The following is a 7,474-nucleotide window of genomic DNA, read 5'->3' on the forward strand; positions in this document are numbered from 1 at the left end:
AGTTGTAACTAGCAAATATTAGCATGCTAACTGGCTTGCTAAACATCAACAAAATTAAACATTATTCCTGCTAAACAGCAGCATGTCAGCATTGTCATTCTCTCAAAGTAGTCTCACACTAGCTGTAGAGTATTTGTCTTGTTAGCACATCGCTTGGCGTGGCTGCTCTTGCAGAAGCCAAAGTAAGTATATGTGTATATATGCCTAATATTTCAACAACACAAGTACATGTTAAAATTGTATGACTACATACAATAAGATAAGGATGTAGGAATAAGATGTAGAATTGATGCAGCAATGGTACTGACCACATCATATTCAATTCTCCCCGGGAAAAGTGGAAAGCCGAGGAGCATCTCGGCCATTACTGAGCCAAGAGACCAAATGTCGATGACCTCAGTGAATGGGAGGCCCAGAATGATTTCAGGAGACCTGTGTGCGGAAAACAGCAACACAAAATATGAATGTCATGTCTGAAAAACTTAAAAATACAACTTGGGACAAAAAAAAAAATCACTTAGCATAGCACAAAGGAGGCCACAGCGATTTGCAACTGAGCCCATGAATTTAACAGCGTCCCTCACGTATAGAGAAAGCTTTACAAGAGAGACTCAGTTCAACTATCCTTGGCATGATGTTCCTTTCAATGGTTTTATAAAACGCTGGAACATTATTCTGGGCTTGTCTTACCATATATTCCAAGATTAATGTTTATATACTATACCTGTACAGTAAAATTTGACCATTTTATTATCTTTACAAAGAAAGTGGGACAATAATGTTGTTAGCGTCAAACGACTCCAGTTCTCAAAAACCCTCTAGGGCATGGGGGTCAAAGTCAAGGCCCGGGGCCAGATCCGGCCCGCGAATGAATTATCTTGGCCCCCAGGATGATATTTGATTAGTATAAGAACAGGCCCGCACGTCACAGCCGCCTGCTGGTGTTTTTCACGCACCAAAACTACATTACCCACAATGCTCGGCTTCATTATTCATCAGCATTCAGGGCAGATGTCAACTTTCAGCCCAATTACTGACAGAGCCGTACAAAAATATTGGATTATTCATTTAATTATTGAATAAAATACGGCTCACTGTGTTAGGTCTTGGTTCAACAGGTTATATACAATCATTTTAATATGTTTTACAAAACATTGAACCAGTCCGGCCCCTCGGCTTGTAGCAAATATGTTTTTTTGGCCCTCTGATGTATTTGACTTTGACATCCCTGCTCTAGGGGATTATACATGATTGAAATCTAGCCAGACAGAAGACACTACTAGCAGAATAGTGTCATATCAATAAATGACATGAACCTTGAATGCAAGCAAATTCTACTAAATAGGTTAGGTTATAATAGGTTGGATCTAACGGTCTCACCTATTCCAAAGAGGCTGAACACAAAGTCCTGGCCAGACTTTGGATGTCTCATAACATAATCCAAAGTCAATGAGCTTCACCCTGAACGGCTGTTTCTGATGATTCACCAGCATGATGTTGTCCAGTTTCAAATCTGTATGGATTAGTCCGATACCCTTCAGGGCATTTAAGGCTGTGGCCACCTGCAAGTGAAGTCAGTAACAGAACGTGAAGAGGATTGGCAAACCGATAAGATTCTGCCATTCTACTTTCTATTTGGTATCCTTACATCTTTGATGACAGCCCTTATGCCATTCAGAGGCAGAGGAACCCATTTCCTCCGGGACAAGTAATCATACAGGCTCATATCCAGCATTTCAAACACCATGAAGGTCCGGTCGATCCTGTGGAACCATTCATGTAATCTGACGATGTTGGACTTGTCAGGGTCCAAACATTTGAGCTTTTCCAGTATGAACAGCTGGGGATAAATGACAAAGGTTTGAAACCGTCGTCAACTGTGAGAGCACATATTTAAGAGGGATCTTTGAGTTGTGATCATAAAACAAAGTAGCTCACCTCTCTTATGTCGGTGTGCTGTCTTTGTCTTTTTTTTAAGACCTTCACAGCCACAATCTCTTTAGTGTCCTGTTGAAGACATTTGATGACTTGTCCGTAATTGCCCTCTCCCAGAATTTTCAGGGTCTTATAGTTTCCCGAGATGTTCATCCAGGGTTGATTTGCCATATCTGCAAATAAATCTGAAAGCAGGGTGTGAACAAGTTATTTCAGTGTAAAGGCAATAAAGTATTTAAAATGTAGCATCTTGGTGTATTACTGCAATGTAGTGATAGACCGATACATCGGCCAGCCCATATTATCGGCCGATATTTGCATTTTTTAGGTGTATCGGAATCAGCCGATGCGGGCTGCTGTGTTTGCTGATAGTTTTTTTCCCAGCATTATTTAGAAACAGGCGTCCACAGGTAGCTCCGTGTTGCTGGAGACGCCTTTTTTAAGTTCAATAATTGTTCCTTTTTAAAAAAAAAAAATTGAGACTCGTAACATGTGTTATCATCATTGTGTAATTTTTATGATGTAAATTGAGGGAGCAAAATTAGTATTGGCTCCAAATATCTGCTCAAGAAAATCGGAAGTCCCTATCGGTCATCAGCTAAGGCTGATTAAAAAAAAAAATAGGTATCGTCGCCGGCTCTAAAAAATTCATATCGGTCAATCCCTACTGCGATGCCACACATATTAACATAAAAAAAGCGAAAGAACAAGTTATTTTCTTTAAAATATTGCACAATATTTAACAGATAACTAAAATGACATAGGCGACTACATTATTAGAAATGCAGATGTGAAATTGTCAAAGTAGTATCAAGACTTACTGTATAGGGATCATTCCTATGTTCCCTGTGTCCTATGTTCCCTGCACGAGGAACATAGGACCCTTTTTCACTGGTCGCATAAGCCTATGTCTTCGCTGATTTAATTCAGCATTTTGTTAGGGTTAGCGGTTACGGTTAGGGTCAGGGTTATGGGGTAGGGTTAACGTCTACATTGGCCTATTTGCCGTGGAATTCGGCTCAGATTGTGGAGAAAATAACTGACTGGGGAACATTGGGCCTTTTTAATAAAAAAAAAAAAAGGGTTCTATGTTCCCCTGTCACATACAAAGTGGGAATTATAGGACCCGGGTTGCATAGATACGCTCCATGCTACACTTTACATCTTACCACTGTTAGTTCACAATTAGATTTTTTCCAGCTAAAGAAATAAACTACAAATGATGGACATAATTCCTCCCTCAATAAATGTTTTTAATTGTATTTGAAAGCCCCACTTCAATGTTTCTAATCAGCCATCATCAATTACCCAGAGTCTGTGCAGAAAATATTTACGTCTTGTTCTGATACTGCCCTGCCACTAAAGCATTTTGATTTGAGGGAACAATTTTCTAAGTACTCTGACTTGAAAAGGTAGATTAATCATTGAGGTCATTGAGCAACTTCCCCAATGACTACTTGCTAATTAATAAAATACTTCAATCATAAATATTCACTGAGATACTAAAGTTATTTAGTAAAGTATATTTAACTTGCCTTTCCACTTGTGATTGCTTCAGATTCACAGTCAGATTAATAAAGAGGGAAAACAAAACAATAACTACCTGTATCAGCTTGCGTTGTTCAGTCGTATTTAGTTGTGTTGTTTGGATGTGATTGGATTTGTTTGGTTCAGAAGTTGTGTTCAGAGGTTGTATCTTGTGCTGTGCTAGGAGTAGAGTGACACATTTCTACACCCCACCATAGAGTGTGCTGAAGAACGTCTCTGATGTGCTGGAACAGTTCTGATTGTGTCATTAGAATGTAGAATGCAGGTGAGTTTAACTGTTTGGGTCAGATGGGTTTCAAAGTAGTGACATTATATTGTAGTCTATTGATATCCTCAAAAAGCAATTTCAGTCAAAAACAACTGGACTGGACAGTCCCAGCCCGGTCAGATGTGTACATGAACTGATGAAGCCTCTTGGATGAGAGGTGAAACATCTTCCTAGACAAACAACCATTCCAGTTGTTTTTGACTGAAATTGCTTTTTGAGGATAACGATGACCTGGACGAATGAGAACATTCACAGGCCTAGTCAATTGATGAATATGGGGGATATTGGGCCTCGTGCAGCAACATTTTCTTAACTTTCTTTTGAGAGACACAGAATTAGTGAAGTCAACTCCAGATGCACCAAATGTTTTTAACCATCCAGATCTTCAGCATGAGTGAATTTGACGTGTAAAATAAACTTAAACAAAGCAAACATGTTATTTTCCAGCGTCAGTACTATCATTACAGTAACATCAAAAAAATATATTAATAAAACACATAATAACAGATACATGTAATCATGATATACATTATATTACAATGTTCCTTTTTTTCAAATTTTTTCTCTCCTCTCTGTCTGTATCATTCATGTCTCATCAATGCATGTTACTAATCCAACTTCTTCCCCGGAGTTGTTTGTGCTTTGTCGTCTCGCAGGTCTCTGCTGATCGTGGTGGTGCCTGCTGCCATGGTCCTGCATGACGCTTCCTGCTACTATTATAATCTATAAGGGAAGGTTTTCATTGCCACCGTACTCTACGGGGGAATTGTTGGGTCTATGTTTATCATAAATAAGTCATGGAGTGTGGTCTTTATCTAGTTTGTAAAGTGTCCTGAGATAACTTTTGTTATGATTTAGCACTATTAATAAAATTGAATTGAATTGAATTGAATTTAAAGTGTGCTATTATGTGCACAACGAAATAAATGAAATATCTATTGTATTATTATTATTATTATTATTACTATTATTATTACCATTATTATTATTATTGTTGTTGTTGTTGTTATATAATTTCGGGCTCCCAACAATGCTCATTAAATATGAAATAATAGAATATTGCACAAGATAAAGCAAAAGGAGAATCTAAGATATAATGATACAGTTGATATACAGAGCTTAATATAAAATAATAAAAACATATACATTATTACATCATGATACGGCTGTGTTTACTACTCCACTCTGATTGGTCATCTACAACATTTTACAGTCTGTTATATTTGGACATGAACACCAGACTGTTGCTATGGACACAGTTCTGATCATAGACTCTGGAGAACCATTATTAATTTTAATCAATAAATGTATTTTTAAAGCAATATTTTCTGTCAAATTATTTCTGTTTTAGATTTTTTTTAGTGATTATCTATGTAATACTCTGCTTTGTGTCGGGGTCCTGCATCACCCTGTCTGGGTTTAATTTGCAATAAAGACCCGCTCGCTCTACATCATCCCTTGCCTAGAGACAAGAGACAACAATAGACTGGCCGACATCAAAATGTTTAAATGCGTCAAATGTTTGGTTATATAGTATATGGTATGTCACATATAACATGAGTTTTATCACACAACCTATAAGAGAAAAAAATGCATCTCATAGTCTCTGCACTGTTTTTGCACTGCCAGTCTGTTGCCACCAGATGCTGCTAAACACCTTTGAGCTAACAAGAAGAGGGCATCGTTGAGGTTTCAAATGAGTCATTTCCCACGACCATGTAAATGTCGGATATTTAGTTTTCTGTCAGCTAAGGTAAACCATAGACCGGAAACAGTGTATCCCAAAGCTTCCTCAGAATGCTTGAGATTTTCTAACGTTGAGAATTCAAATATAATTTGATTGGAGCAAAAATCTCTTAATGTAATTGCTTCCAGGGAGGTTAAAGTTCCCTCAGCAGTGTGCAGTATAACACAGCAGAGAGGAGACGGAGATATATTTAGAGGTTGTATTGTTTCATCAAAGCAGGAAGGAAGGGAATAGAAAAGCCTAAGATTTAATTTTGTCTTTCTTCACTTCTGGAGGGATAGTTGACGTTAAAAGTTAAATACAGGAATGTTTTGTGTAGGTTAGTGGTCAAAGCTTGACATGCAGCTGTACCTGAGCGTTTACACATTTATATTTCACAAAAGTTGATCGTTCATGTGTACATCAAAGCATTTATGCACAGCTCAGATAATGAACAATTGTGAAGGAGTGTGTGACTGGAGTGATCAAATAAGCAACATCCTTAGTTGTTGCTCTTATCCAGCTGATCTGCTTTATGGCATTTGCTCCTCCATCTCCAGAAAACAACCACCTCCTCTCTTCACCCTGTGTTAGATGTTGAGTGGCTTTGGCAGGGCGTTTTACTCCACAGAGTTGAAAGGACCAGCGCTGCAAGAAAACAAGAATATTTTTTTACCTATGATTACAAAGAGATAATTGCTCCAGTGTTCATTTACGAGTATTTTTGTAGGAAACGATCAGATCATTAGCACACATTCAAAATGGTTATTTGAGCATGTAAAATGTAAAATGTTAGGAAAGGAAGTAAAAGATGGTCCACACACTAGATCATGCTTGAATAAACATATTACATATTGCCACCACAATTTAAGCATCTGAAGAAGGGCTTGAAGTTCAAAACATCACTTGGAGGTAATTAAATATTGTTTTCATGACAGCATAGTGCACAGTCTCTATCTTTCTGTCTTACCGTTGCATCAATCCCTAAAGACAGAAAGTAGTTGGTGTTTTATTTTGTGGTTTGTCCATAAATACATAGTGCACTAAAAAGGGAAGGGTAAAATGGAAAGAGCCTGTACTGTGAGTGTGTAGTGATTATATACAGTATGTGCTCAAAACCACAGATGTTGTCATTTTTTTCCAAATAATTAGTAATCAGCAGTGGTGGAATGTAACTAAGTACATTTACTTAAGTACTGTAATACAAGTTTAGGAACTTGAGCAAATATTCTGCTGTTTTACTCCGGCAACTTTTTTGACAGCTCTAGTTACTTTGCATCCTTAGATTAATAGAAATGACCAGCAGTAATCCAGCAGTATATAAAATACCAGCTGCAACATTAAAGTGATATACATATGTAGGCCTCCAAAGTGATGTGTGTATACTTGATTGAAATAGGGTTGTTATACTTTGATTAGACGATTCATTTTGTGATTTCAACTGAGAACAAAGATGAACCAATCTAACACAATTTATGTAGTCTAGCCTGCTAACAGATGCAGCAAATCTGACCCTGGGCTGCTTGGTCTCTACTCGGTTTACAATGGTTTTAGCTCTTTGAGTAGATGTAGCTCTGTCATAATTTGCTAAAAAATGTAAAAATGATGCACATCTATTTAATCCAGAAGGAGAGCAGTCCGTCCTTATGTATTTGAAACAGTGGATGGAGATGCAGTAGGCCTGTTAAGAACAAAAACAATTTTATCTCCCTCCCCTGCAGTGTCGTGCAATGTGGGCGTGATTGACATGAAAAGCGGCGACGCCCCCTCTTACCATCCGCTCTCCTTATTGGTGGGAAAGTAGAAGTCACATTTGGGGCTCTCCCCATTATTAACACTGCCATATTATTTTAGAAATTGTCTGTATCTAAACTAGAAATATCTTGCACACTCCAATATGATCCAAATAAAACTTCAATGCTCATGAAACCTTTAATAAAATCCCAATCACCATCTCCCCCCTGCAGATGCTGATGCATCTGGCAAAGCTCCCCTAA

This window comes from Echiichthys vipera (assembly GCF_963691815.1).
Source record: "Echiichthys vipera genome assembly, chromosome: 9".
Taxonomy (NCBI): domain Eukaryota; kingdom Metazoa; phylum Chordata; class Actinopteri; order Perciformes; family Trachinidae; genus Echiichthys; species Echiichthys vipera.